The sequence below is a fragment of the Vombatus ursinus genome, unplaced genomic scaffold (assembly GCF_900497805.2).
Source record: "Vombatus ursinus unplaced genomic scaffold, bare-nosed wombat genome assembly UNPS02014893.1, whole genome shotgun sequence".
In the NCBI taxonomy this organism is placed as follows: Eukaryota; Metazoa; Chordata; class Mammalia; order Diprotodontia; family Vombatidae; genus Vombatus; species Vombatus ursinus.
Genome location: NW_020954671.1, coordinates 172,251 through 186,978, shown reverse-complemented (window position 1 = coordinate 186,978; position 14,728 = coordinate 172,251). Strand labels below are relative to the sequence as shown.

Genomic DNA, 14,728 nt, shown 5'->3' with positions numbered 1-14,728 from the left:
AAATGAGCTGGAGAAGGAAATGGCAAACCACTCCAGCATCTTTGCCAAGAAAACTCCAAATTTGGTCATGAAGAATCAGACACAACTGCAAACTATTGAACAAACAAACAAAAAAAAAAACCCTTCATATTAGCCCCACTGGCCTAGAATTTATGATTCAGATATGTATTACCTGAAGTTGACTTTAGTCTTGACAGCCTTTTAATATTGATAGTAATTGCTAAATATATGTGTGTAAGTATGTGTAATATATTTTATGTATATTATGTTGGGGGGAGAGAGAGAAGAGATCACTTTAAAGGTGGCAAAGTGTTCTACCAAATTAAGGAAAATACTATGAGGGTTGTCCTATTTTAAAAATGAATAAACTGATGTTTAGAGAACTGCCTTACTGGTGGACATCTAGCTAGTAAGTACCAAAAGCGAGATTATAACCTTGGTATCTCTTGACTCCAAGTCTAGCATTCTTTCCATTCTTCCATATTGCCTTTAAATCAAATGGATAATTTAAACATATTGGACATATTTAGCCAACTTAAGTGAACAAAAGAAGGCAGCCTGTTGGACTTGACGTCATTAAGACAGTTCCTGCCTCTCATGCTAACTAGCTGTCCAATCATGGCTAAGTCACTTAGCTCCTCTGAGCCTTGCACAACTCTCTTAAGACACACTTGCTTACTTACAGATAGGTTTTGATATACTTTGATGTAAGCAATTTCCAAACTCAAAAAATCAAATGAACCAACTTTTCAATATGGAGATGGTTATAAATAATTTGAATACATTCATTAAAGCATGTCCCAAAGAAACTCTATTGAATAACATCATTAGTCTAATTAGTGTTACCATGTATATGTAAAATCAATAAAAAAAACATTTCTTCAAATACTCTATAATTTAAACTTCACTAAGTCAAATCAGCCTTTTCCATCTACCCTTGAAGTGAGAAAAACCATAAGGTTTTACTCTACATATAGAGATTTTAATTTTGTCCAAAAAGTTACTATGACTTTTGATGTTGTTCCAAATTGTGTGAGTAAATAAGTATACCTATCACTACTAACAAGATAGCACAGAAAGCAAGGCTGAGGAGGAAGGGCAGACTCTTTCCCATGCTGTAGGTCCCTACAGTCTGCACACAGGAACAAAGAACCAAGGGTTCTCCTGGTGGCATTTGGAATTTGCCCTCAAAACTCTATAAAATTGGGCAGCGAGGTGGCACAGTGAATAGACCTCTGGCCTTGGAGTCAGGAGGACCTGACAGCCTCAGACATTTAATGCTTACTAGCTGTGTGACCCTGGGCAAGTCACTTAACCCTGATTGCCTCACCAAAAAGAAAACAACAAAAAAACAAAAAACCCCAACTCTATAAAACTGTATTACACTTGAAGAGAGGAGACAGGACTTCATCACCTCCCAGAGCATCTTGACTGTAGAAAGATTCCTAAGTATCTTTCCCTTTATGGCCTGTTGCAAGTGTTCCTCCGGAGGATTTTGTGTGCAAAGGTATTCTGCTGAGTTGCCTGGGACCTTAAGCCATATAGTTTTCCAGTTTTCCCAGAAGTTTTTGTCAAATAGTGAGTTTTTATCCCAGAAGCTTGAGTCTTTGTAGATTACTACAATAATTTACTACTGTGTCTTGTGTACCTAATCTATTCCACTGATCCACCTTAAGGCTTTTTGGGCTTGAGAATAATTCATGTTCCCCTTTTGAGGCTTTGTAAGTAGGCTTTTCCACATTGTTGTCCTCTTCTGAGTTTGTGTTTTGATCTTCACTGAATCATAGTAGCTTCCCATGGTCAGGGTTCATTTATGTTTTTTGCTCATTTTTAAAAGCCGATTTCATGACTTAAAGTTGAACTTTGCTCCTGGGGCAAGGAGGGGGGGAAACTCTCCCAAGCTTCTTGCACTGGGGGCCAGGGGCCTGGTCACTGACTTTCTGTGCCAGGGCCTCCAGGGCTCATGGCTTGCCCACTGTGCTGGGATGACCCGGCCTAGTTGCACCTGTTGTGTTGGGGTTCCGGGACTGGCAGTTTGCTTTCTGTACTGGGGGTGGAGGCCTTACAGCTGGCTTGCTGTGCCACTGGCCTTCTGAGCCAGGACCAAGGGGCCTCAGCTGCTGATGTGTGCTGTGGCTAAGAGCCTCCCACTGCTTTGCTCGGACACTGTCTAAGCTGGGCTGTGCTCCCCTTTTGCCCAAGTGAGACAGACTTTTCCTGAAGTCCTTCTAAGTTATCTTGGGCTGGAAAATTGTTTCATTCTGTCTTTTTGTGGATTCTGTCACTCCAGAATTCTTTTAAAGACTTGATTTAACATTTCTAAGGGAAATTAGGGAGAGCTCAGGCTTCTCTCCATCATCTTGGCTCCTCCCCCAAAATAATAGTTTTTGTTTTCTTTTTTTTTTTTTCTAATCTAGCATCTTTACTGGCTACTCTTTGTTCTTTCAATTTTTGGCAACAGTAAAATCAGTAGAAATGTGAGACTTAGAAAAATACAACAGATGTTTAATAAATATTGCTTGAGTGAAGGTTATCAAAAGCTACATCTTCATTTACGTGAATGAGGGTAGGTGCTGGGAATTACATTTGTACCATGATTCAAAGGGTGCCTTTAACAAGGAGTGCCAGTTTTATAAAGACTAACATTCAGTGCTGGGGGAAAGCATGAACATAGAGTTGGGTGAAAGGAAGTTCAGGTTTTCTCTGGCTTACCTCCAAGCAAGTCCAAGAAAATCTCCAAAATAAAGCTTGGATATGGCTCCAATTGATAGTCCCAAAATATGGTAACAGTATCCCTTCTAGAAAAGGTACTCAATGACTAAACAATGTGGACATCTGATATAGGACAGCTTTTCATGTTCTCTGCTACAGAAACTCCGTATGGTATAAGAGAATCACAGGTATACATTAACAGATATGTAAAACATCTCAAATACCTCCATTATGGTCGTTATTCTCTCCTCGGAAGATAAAGACAACTTTGTAGGACTGCTGAATTGGTATTTCATATTGACCATGGACCTAAACACTCTAAAGAAGTCACAAGGTACAAATCTGGCAGGGCAAGGGCATGGCTTCTAATCCTTCAGCTACAGGACAGCCTTACCATGGGTAATCTTCTCTAAGAACCATGATAAATCTGCTGGGCAGCTAGCACCTGAGTCAGGAACTCTTAAACTCGTAAGGTTGAACACCAAGACTAGAAGCTTCCATTTCTTAGAAACACTTGTTGCTGACTTGGGCTCTTAAAAGGAAATAGATGGGGCAGCTAGGTGGCCCAGTGGATAAAGCTCTGGCCTTGAGGACCTGAGTTTAAACCCGGCCTCAGACACTTGACACTTACTAGCTGTGTGACCCTGGGCAAGTCACTTAACCCTGATGCCTAGCCAAAAAGAAAAAGAAAAAATAGAAAGCAGAAGAAGGTAGCCAAGAGCTCAAGATCCAGTCTCAGGTCTGCCTAGACCAACACTTGTTCCCACTGCCATGTGATTGTTGCTGTAAACAACTATTGCTGCTGGGAGAGGAGAGAAGAAAGATCTGTTTTCTGAAAGTACAATGGAGATACAGTAGAGGAGTGGAGTGATTTCTACAGCTATTGTAGTCCACAAGAGAAAGTTCCCAAATAAGAGTCTAATTATCTTTGTGATGTACACTAGTCATAGACACCAAATAGGAGTTCTTTGTGTCATCCTAGCGAAGTGCGTGTCTTTCAGCAAGGAGCCAAACTAAAAAGAGAGTCTCTGACATCAAAGAGTTTACAATTTTACTGGAGAGAAACAACATGAATCCAGATAAAGTAAATTCTAAATGAACACAGACAACTCCTGGGGTATGGAGGTGAGGAGAGAGCCCTAGGAACTGTGGGGATCAGGGATAGACCTTGTCTAAGAGATGACACTTAGAACTGAGCTTTGAAGGAAGCTGGGGATTCTTGGAGGGAAGACCTCCTCAGAATGCCAAGGCATAGAGACAGGAAATGGAATAGCCCGTAAGCCAGTTGGGTGGTATGTGGTACATGGCACTTCAGAGTTCATCCCAAACAAGATTAAACTGTAATTGGGAAATATTTAACAAGATGTGTAAAAATACAATAAAACATGAATAAGGCTAACATAAGGTTTTCTAAGTCAATGTGCCACTAGCAGGCATCCTTATGTATGATTTAGTGGCCTCTGTTTCTAAATGAGTTTGACACCATTACTATAGAGTGAGTATATGATAGAAAGCAATGATGGGATAAGCCTGAAAAGATAGGCTGGAGATATTTTGAAGAGTTTTAAATTCCAAACTGAAAAGTTTCTTGAGCAAGGGACTGATGGGGAATATTGTTTTGACAGCTGTATAGAGGATGGATTTGAGGGAGGATGGAAGCAGGGAAAAGAATTGGGAGATTATTATAACAGAGCAGGCAAGGGAGCAGTGATAAGACACTGAACTAGGGTAGCGAGTGGACAGAAGGAGGCAGAGGAAAGAAAGTTTATGAAGATAAATCTGACAAAACTTGCCAACTGGCTATGGAGGATGGAGGACTCCAAGGGTATGAATTTTTGTATACTGGAAGAATGATGGTGCACTTGATAAAAGTTTGGAAGAGGAATGTGATTTGAAGGTATGATAATGAATTCTATTCTGGACACATTAAATTTGAGATATCTCTGGGACATCTCTGGTAACGATCAAGATTTGAACTGAGGTTCTCTGAGTAAATCCAGAATTCTTTTCACTGTACCACAATGTCTCTAGTCCCTGCTCTTCCACATCTACCCTCTCCATGGTTCAGTTTTATCATCAGTGAAATAGAGGGTTGAATTAGATGATATCAGTGGTCCCTTCTGGCTCTAAAATTCTGTACTATGCTATCAACTTGTAATTTTCTTCCTTCTAGTTGTTGGACATTTGTTGTCCTCCAGGGGGAGCCAAAACACAATACAATATGGTGTGATATTAGCTTGAGGTGAATACTCTTCAGCAAATCAGCTTTGGTTTTATATCTAAAGAAAATGTTTAAATAGAGGGTGGGGTGGAAGAGAATTTCATATTTCCAATGAGATGCAAACTCTTTTAATACAAATTGGTATGTTTCCAAACTCCTAGGAGTGAATTTCAAAATAGAACTGCACTTAAAAATTAAAAAGTTGTGAAATCTTTTTTGTTATCTATTATAGGTCTTACAGTTTAGAATATCCCCAAGGAGGATATATGCCCATGTGTCCAGAAGCCTGATAGGGTAGAAGAAATCTATGTCAAGTTTTTCTTTTATTTTATTTCTCTGGTAAGAAAAAATATATATCTATATATCTATATATATAAATAAGATATATATGATATATATAGATATATATAAGATATATATAGATATATAGATATATATATAGATATAGATAAGATATATATAGATAAGATATATAGATGTATATAGATAAGATATATATAGATGTATATAGATAAGATATATAGATGTATATAGATAAGATATATATAGATGTATATAGATAAGATGTGTATATATATATATATATATATGTATATATATATATATAAGATATATGTAAGAGAAATTGTTCTCTGAAACGCCAAACTTGGAACTCCACTTTTAGGTTAGGCTATAATGTCCTTAGGGATGTAAGTGCAACCCTTGCCTACATACCTAACAGTTTCTCTACATGCTGCCTCCCCAAACATGTATACAAAGATTCTTTTTCCCTATACTTCAGTAAGCCTATAAGTTCATAGCTATGCAGAACAAAGTCCATTAACAATCTGTGATTGTCAGTCTGTTGATAAATGAATGAATAAAGCATTCATTAAGTACTTGGTATGTACAAAGCACTATTTTAAACACTGGAAATACAAGGAACTTATATTCTAATGAGGGAGACAATACATAAAGGTTTCAGCTGTAAGTCAGATGGAAAAATCCTTAGAGTACTGCAGCAAAACAGATGGTAATGCCTCTTCTTTAATGTCATTTCCGCTGATAAAATCATGTCAGTTTCTGATGTTGAACCATTTGACAATGCTATGAGGGCTGGGCTAGTAGAGGCAGGGATGGTAGTCTGGGGAGGGGGGTTTTGCCATTCCCGAGGCTTCTATGTTCATCTTCCTATTGGTCACAATTGGTCAGCAGATATTGCTAGTAGTGATGAGAAAGATGGCTCTCCTTCTCCAAGATGAATTTTTTTCCCTTGATAGCAGTAGGAGATAAACTTAGAAGCTGGTCTGGTGGTTTGGGGGTTACTGCTGTTCTGAAGTCTTTTGGGTTCAGAGATGTTCCCATCAAGGTCCGAAGGGAAATAGTGTTCAAAATGGTGGTAGTAGCTTACTTGTGTGGCATGTGCTGCCTCCTATCTCACCCTCAGGATGCCTTCTGCTTCAGCTAGATTGACTTGCTTGTCCCAAGTGTGGCAGTTGGTTGGCAGAGATGGATGATTAAAGGTTCTCCATGGAGGATCTACCCAATATATTTAGAGGCCTTCCTCTGGTTCTCTTACTGTTTTGTGGATATCAGTGCAAGGCTTTGGCTGTCCCCATCTTGTGTTTCTAATTTTCCCTGCAAGTTCGACATCTCTTTCCTATTGTACCTATGTTGGATGATACCTTTCAAACCACTTCTGATGCACAAGTTATGATTGGTAACATGCTACAATCTGCTCACACTCGCCAGGAACCTTAACATTGTTCCTTTGGATCACCACAATTTCCTTCTTCAGAGACCATGATGTTGCATGATCTACAGCCATGTAGCATCACCAGGAAAATGTTAAAGTTATGTCAGGGAGCCATTTGATACCACTGAAAATGCTGTCCAAGATGACTTCATGAATGGAGGTGAAACACCCAGCTCCCACATACCCATTTCAGCAAACTCTTGAAATTTGCACCTGAACAAATAATCAAGAAATTCAATGAGAAACTACTGTAAGAGATGACTTCTACTCCAGAACTACACCCAAAGAATCAACCAGATGCCCATAAGCAATAGGAAAGAGCTAAGCAAAGAAAGTGCCAGTGTGGGCAAATAAGCCAAAAGCCTCCCAGCATGATCAGAGACAAGTTAAAAATACTTGTAGTCTTTAGGGTTCTATATCCAGAGGCACCAAGAGTAGTGGGCTTCCCTCCTAAGGAGGTTAGAGACCCAAAATGGAGACCTTAGAAGCTACCAGGAATGTCAGCAAACAGTACAGCATGGCAATATTCAGACTGGAATTGCCCAAGTGTCCAGGAGCCCCTAGGTACTCTTAGCACTTTGTTCTGAAATGCTATAGAATGACCCAAACATCCAGCACTGTAAACCTCAAAGAAGAAACCAAGGAGGCCTAACTTTGGGAAAGAAATCGATGAAAGAACCCAAGGGACCCAGGACAAGATCAAGCAGCATATACTGCCCCACCTAGAAGCCCAACTGGGGCAGACCCTGGCCCTGGCACAAAGCCCTAATTTGAGAACTAAACCAAAGTATATACGTTTCTTTAGAGATTAGTAAACCAAAGGAATTATTGACTAGTGTTTCTGACTGACTCATTACATGTATAGACCCCATTAGTTTGCTCAGCTGATGTAACTGCTCCACGTGGAGGATGCTATAGGGAGCTTGCTTCCAAGAGAGGTGTGATGACATCTAAGAGAAATGCCTTGTAGAAAGTGTGGACCGTGTATGGATATTCCATAACTGGTTCTGGTCAGCTAACCAATTGATGAAGGGAACATATTTTGATTGATTTTGGAAACATTCATTTTGGCCTGTCGGCATCATTCACCTTCCCTTTTACCTCAGTAGATCTTGGTGGTGATCTCATGTTGGCTTGTAAGAGACCATGATATAAGTAGGGAGGCTGTAGGGCCTTCTCCCTTCAAAAGTCTTGTGACTCTGAGAAAGAAGCCTTGGTTTTTGGACTTTTTGCTTGTTCTTTTCCATTCTAGGTAAAGAGAGTGAAGTCTCTGACCTTTAGAGATTCAAAAGGTCAAGAGAGCAAGTTACAACAATCTAAGAGTTAGAATCCAGAATGAGTTGAGCAACCAGCACATCATCAATGCCTGAAGGAGTAAAGGATGACCTTTGGCACCCAAGCCCAATGGTAACTGGGACAAGAACTCATCTGGCAGAATCCACCTTGGGATGTTAACTTGGTGAGATCAATACTGTATAGAAACTGAGCTATTATTTGAGCCTAAAAGGAGAAAGTAACAACTACAAACAAAAACTCAAAGAAAAAAATGGACTTTCCATGAGAACTATATGAATATCTAGAAGAAATAAAACAAGAGATGAAAAAAAAAATAAAAGCTCTGTAGGAAAGAATTGGAAGGAAAACAAATAGCTTAGAAGAGAAAGTGGTAAAACTTACTGAAGGAACTCTGAAAACTTAAATAGACTAAGCAGAAATCATCGATTCCATGAGACAGCAAGAAATATTAGAATAGGGCAGCTAGGTGGCACAGTGGATACAGCACTGGCCCTAGAGTCAGGAGGACCCGAGTTCAAATGTGGCCTCAGATGCTTGACACTTACTAGCTGTGTGACCCTGGGCAAGTCACTTAACCCTGATTGCCCTCACCAAAACAAACAAAAAAATCTATCTATATACATATTAGAACAAAACCAAAAGATTGATAGAAGAATAGAAGAAAATATAAGATAGTTGATACAAAAAAAAACTACATGGAAAATAAATGGACTAGATGGAAAATAGAGAATTGAATAATTATTGGTCTCCCTGGAAATCATTATTTAAAAAAAAAAGCCTAAACTCTATATTTCAATAAAACAAATCTGAAAATGGACTACACCTATTAGAACCAGGGAGCAAGTAAACTGCGCACCTTTACAATAAGATCAGGGATAGAGCAAAGATGGCCATGATCACCATTACTATGTGATAGCATATTTAAAATGTTAGTTGCATCAATAAGACAAAAAGAAATCGAGGATAAGCCTAGGTAAAGAGGAAACAAAATGTTCACATTTTGCAGATGATATGATAGTTTACTTTGAGAAGAATCCTAGAGAACCAATTATAAATTAGTTGAAATAACTTCAGCAAAGTTGCAAGATATAAAGCAAATCCACACAAATCATTAGCATTTCTGTATATTGCCATCAAAACCAAACAGAATGAGATAGAGAAATTCCACTTAAAATAACTACAGACTGTATAAAATACATGACATTCTACATCTACTAAGGCATACAGAGGAATTATATGAATACAACAAAATACTCGTTACAAAGATACAGACAAACCTAAGTGGAAAGATATTAATCACTTATTAGATTTTGCCAATAAAAATGATAATACTACCTACATTAATTTACTAATTCAGTGTCATACAATACTAATGAAGAATCACTTGATAGAAATAGAAAATAATAAAATTCTTCTAGAGGAACAAAAGGTCAAGAATTTCTTTTCTTTTTTTTGTCTATTTTTCCATTTTTTTACATTTTTAATTAAAGTTTTGAGTTCCAAATTCTATCCCTCCCTTCCCTTCTCTCCCCTCTCCTCCCTTCCCCTTTCTTTCCCTCCTCTTCCCCACCCTGAAATGGCAAACAGTCTGATATAGGTAATACATGTGCAATTGTGTGAAACATTTCCATGTTAGCCATTTTGTACAAGACTCGAATAAAAGAAAAAAACAAAAGAAAGTAAAAATAGCATGTTTCACTCTTCTATCAGTATCAGTTCTTTGGAAGCGTATAGTATGTGTCATCATTAGTCCTTTGGGATTGCCTTGGATCATTGTATTGCTGAGAATAGCTAAGTCATTCACAGTTCTTTATCAAACAATATTGCTTTTACTGTGTACAACAGTTCCTGGTTCTGTTCACTATGTATCAGTTCATGTAAGTCCAGGTTTTTCTGAAATCATTCTGCTTGTCATTTTTTACAGCATAATATTCCATTACAATCATATACCATAACTTGTTTAGCCATTCCCCAATTGATAGGCATCCCTTCGATTTCCAATTCTTAGCCACCACAAAAAGAGCTGCTATAAATATTTTTGTACGACGAGGTCCTTTTCCCTTTTTTGGATGTCTTTGGGATATAGACCAAGCAGTGGCATTGCTGGATCAAAGGGTATGCACAGTTTTATAGCCCTTTGGGCATAGTTCCAAATTGCTCTCCAGAATGGTTGGATCAGTTCACATCTCTACCAACAATGCATTAGTGTCCCAGTTTTCCCACATCCCCTCCAGCATCCAACATTTTCCTTTTTTGTCGTATTAAGCACTCTGATAGGTGTGAGGTACCCCAGGGTTGTTTTAATTTGCACTTCTCTGATCAATAGTGGTTTAGAAAATTTTTTTATATGACTAGATAGCTTTGATTCCTTTGTCTGAAAATTGTCTATTCATATCCTTTGATCATTTATCAAGGGGAATGACTTGTATTTTCATGAATTTGACTCAGTTCTCTATATATTTGAGAAATGAGGCCTTTATTAGAGATACAGCAAAAAATTTTTTCCCAGTTTTCTGCTTTCCTTATAATTTTAGTTACTTTGGTTTTGTTTGTGCAAAAACTTTTTAATTTTATATAATCAAAATGATCTATTTTACATTTTGTAATGCTCTCTGTATCTTTTTTGGTCCTTAATTCTTTCCTTATCAATAAATCTGACAGATAAATTATTCCATGCTCTCTTAATTTGCTTATGGCATTGCCCTTTACATGTAATTCATGTACCCATTTTGACCTTATCTTGGTATACAGTGTGAGATGTTGGTGTATACCTAGTTTCTGCCATACTGTTTTCCAGTTTTCTTGGCAGTTTTTGTAAAATAACGAGTTTTTGTTCCAAAAGCTTGGGTCTTTAAGTTTACCATATACTATGGTCATTTACTATAAAGTAATTTGTACCGAATCCATTTCTATTTCTTGGCCAAAACCAGATTGTTTTGATAATTACCACTTTATGATATAGTTTGAGATTTGGTACTGCTAGGCCACCTTCTTTTGCTTTTCTTTTTCTCATTAATTCTCTTGGTATCCTTGAGCTTTTCTTCCAGATGAATTTTGTCATTATTTTTCTAGCTCCATAAAATAATTTAATGGTTTGGTATGGCACTGAATGAATAGATTACTTTAGATAGAATTGTCATTTTTTATCATATTGGCTTGGCCTACCCATGAGCAGTTAGTATTTTTCAAATTGTTTAGATCTGACTTTATTCATGTGAAAAGTGTTTTATAGTTGTTTTTACATAGTTCCTGAGTTTGTCTCGGCAGGTAGATTCCCAAATATTTTATATTTTCCACGGTTATTGTAAATGGAATTTCTCTATCTCTTGCTGCTGGACTTTGTTGGTAATATATAGAAATGCTAATGATTTATGTGGATTTATTTTGTATCCTGCAACTTTGCTAAAGTTAGTAATTTCAAGTGGTTTTTTAGCTGATTCTCTAGGATTTTCTAAGTGTAACATCATCTGCAAAGAGTGACAGTTTCATTTCTTTGTTGCCTGTTCTAATTCCTTTACTTTTTTTCTTCTCTTATTGCTATAGCTAACATTTCTAGTACAATATTAAGTAACAGAGGTGATAATGGGCATCCTTACTTCACTCCTGATTGTATTGGGAAGGTTCTAGCTTATCCCCATTACAAATAATGCTTGCTGATGGTTTTAAATAAATATTACTTATCATTTTAAGGTGAGCTCCATTTATTCCTATGCTCTCTGTTTTTAATAGGAATGGGTGGCTGTATTTTGTCAAAGGCTTTTTCTGCATCTATTGAGATAATTATATGATTTCTGTTGGTTTTGCTGTTGATATAGTCAATTGTGCTATTAGTCTTCCTAATATTGGTCAAGAATTTCAAAGGGAATAATCAATTAATAAACATTTATCAAGTCCTTTCTATGTGCCAGGTACTGTGCTGAGCACTGAGGATACAAAAAGAGGCAAAATGTACTACCTGTCCTCAAGGAGAAAGGAATGGAGCATAGCAGTAACAGATCGCAAACTATATTACAAGAAGAAATCATCAAAACAATTCGGTATTGGTTAAAAAATAAATCAGTGGAACAGATTATTTATACAACATACAGACGCAAATGAACCTAGTAGGCTAATGTTTGATAAACCAAAAACCCACCTACTGGGGTAAGGACTCATTATTCAAGAGAAACTGGGAAAAACTGGCCAACAATTTGGCAGAAATTAGGTATGGCCCAACACTTCACACAGACTACCAAGAGAAGCCCCAAATGGACACATAACCTAGATGTAAAAGGTCCAGTCATGAACAAATTAGAAGAAGAAACAAAGAAGAAATTACTTTGCAAATCTACTACAGGAAATGTGTTTATGACTAAACAAGGAATAGAGAGGACTGCAAAAGATAAAATGGACAATTTTGATTACATAAGATTTAAAAAGTTTTTATACAAACAAAACCAATAAAGCTAAAATTAGAGGAGAATTAGTTCACGGTGGGGAGCAGGGGGGTATCTTTGAAGCATGTTTCTCTGATAAAGATTTCATTTCCAAGATGTAGAAGGAAATGATTCAAATGTATAAGAACAAGAGACATTACCCAATTGATAAATAGTCTAAGGCATAGGCAGTTTTCAAAGGAAGAAATCCAGCTTACCAACAGTCACATGAAATAATGCTCCATATCCCTAGTAACTAGAACAGGAGTTCTTAACCTTTTTTGTGTCATTGCTGGCAAAGCTTATGAACCCTTCTCAGAATTACGGGTTGTTGGGGTTTTTTAAATTAATAGTTGAAGAAAATTCTAAATTAAGTTAGAGGTTAGTGGAAATAAAGATGTAACATTTTTTCCCTTGTAAGCTCTTAGAACTAAGGTCAAGAATATCAAGGGAATCAATAAAAAGCGAAGCAAAGTGGCCTACTAATGTCAGATTTCAAACTGTATTACAAAGCAGTAATCATCAAAACAATCTGGTACTAGCTAAGAAATAGAGTGGTGGATCAATGGAAGAGATTAGGTACATGATATACAGTATAAATGACCACAGTAATTTAGTGTTTGTTAAACCCAAACATCCAAGCTTTTGGGACAAGAACTCGCTGTTTGAGAAAAATTGCTGGGAATATTGGAAAGCAGTTTGACAAAAACTAGATACAGTTCAGTACCTCACATCATATACCAAGATAAAGACAAACTAGGTATGTAATTTAGTCATAAATAGGATGATATGAGCAGATTAGGGGAGCATGGTATATTTTACCTGTTAGATCTATGGATAAGGGAAGAATTTATAACCAAACAAGATAGCATTGTGGGATATAAAATGGATAATTTTGACTACGTTAAATTAAAAAGGTTTTGGACAAAGCCAATGCACTCAAAAATTAGAAGAAAAGTAGGAAACTGGGGGTAAGAATTTTTACAGCAAGTTTCTCTGACAAAAGAGGAAGAGAATTTGAAACTCAACATTTTTTAAAAAATGAATGTTTAGATAATTTACATGTAATTGAGAAAAATAAGGGACAAAAAAGTTCATGGACCTTCTGAAATCTATAGATATCTTGAGGGTCCATTGACCCAATTTTAGAACCACTGAATTTGAGGAATGCAAATTTAAATGACGTTATACTTCACACTCATCAGATCGGCAAACTTGGAAAAAAAGAAAAAAGGGAAATGACAGTTTTTGAAGGAGCTATAAGAAGACAGGCACACTAATGCTCCATGGAGGGAGTTAAGAACTGATCTAGCCTTTCTGGAACTCAGAATTTTACAAAAATTAATGATGAAAACTATATATGTAATTGGAAAAAAAATAAAATACTAAGGAAAAAATTTTAAGTATATTTGTGTAGAAGGGCAGAAGAAGGGGGATAGAACTTGCTATTTCTTTTGAGTTGCATGAGAAGAATACACACAAATATGGAGAAAAGGGAGAAGTGGGTAACACGCATCTCACTCATCTGAAATGAATAAAGGAAGATTGAACTTGCATTCTTTCACAGAGAATTTGGTGTCAAAATACAGCAAACTGACAGGGAAACATGCAGTGATAAGGAGAGGGGTAATTAATAGGGAAGATAATACTGGATAGGAAATATAAGCAAAGCAAAACAAACTTTCTTATCTTGAAGCAGAGATTAAAGGAATGGGGAGGAGGGGAGAAGGTGGACCAAGAAAATAATTTACATGAGGACAATATTGTAAAGAAAAACAACTTTGAAGGACTTAAAAAACTCTGATCAGTGTAGTGACCATCTTCTCAGAGGACCTGTTTTTGCTTGACTATGCTTATTTGCCAGAAAATTTTTTTTTCTCTTTCTCTATTTTTAATTGGGGGAATGGGGGGCAGAGATTCCATTGGAGGAAAGTGGAGTTAGAAATACTGATTTCAGTCAAAATCATCAATTTTTTTTAATGCACAGAAGAGAACAAAGTATAGACAAACAGGAAAATAACATGGGGTTTATTATAAACTTTTAAAAAGGCAACTATTATGAAATAGTGATTCACAGTTTCTTGTACAATTTATGTTCTGCTATATACATGGAAATGCTTATCTTTTGGTGTTTAAGTTCAGAAATAATTTTTTTTAAAAAATGTACAATTTTCTAAATTTAATCTGGCAAACTGTCTTCATCCTCTTAAATTCTGGGCACAGCTTTACAATGCCTGTCTAAAATGTGCGTACTGGGAGCAGCTAGTTAGGGCAGTGGATAGAGCTCCGGCCTTGGAGTCAGGAGGACCTGAGTTCAAATACAGCCTCAGACATTTGACACTTACTAGT

At 36.9% G+C, this 14,728-nt stretch overlaps 1 protein-coding gene across 1 annotated transcript in view; it reads left to right on the top strand.

Annotated features, from left to right (window-relative positions):
- Nucleotides 1-14,728, top strand: part of TBPL2 (TATA-box binding protein like 2) — a 66,169-nt gene that overhangs the window by 33,042 nt on the left and 18,399 nt on the right. The window lies entirely within an intron of this gene.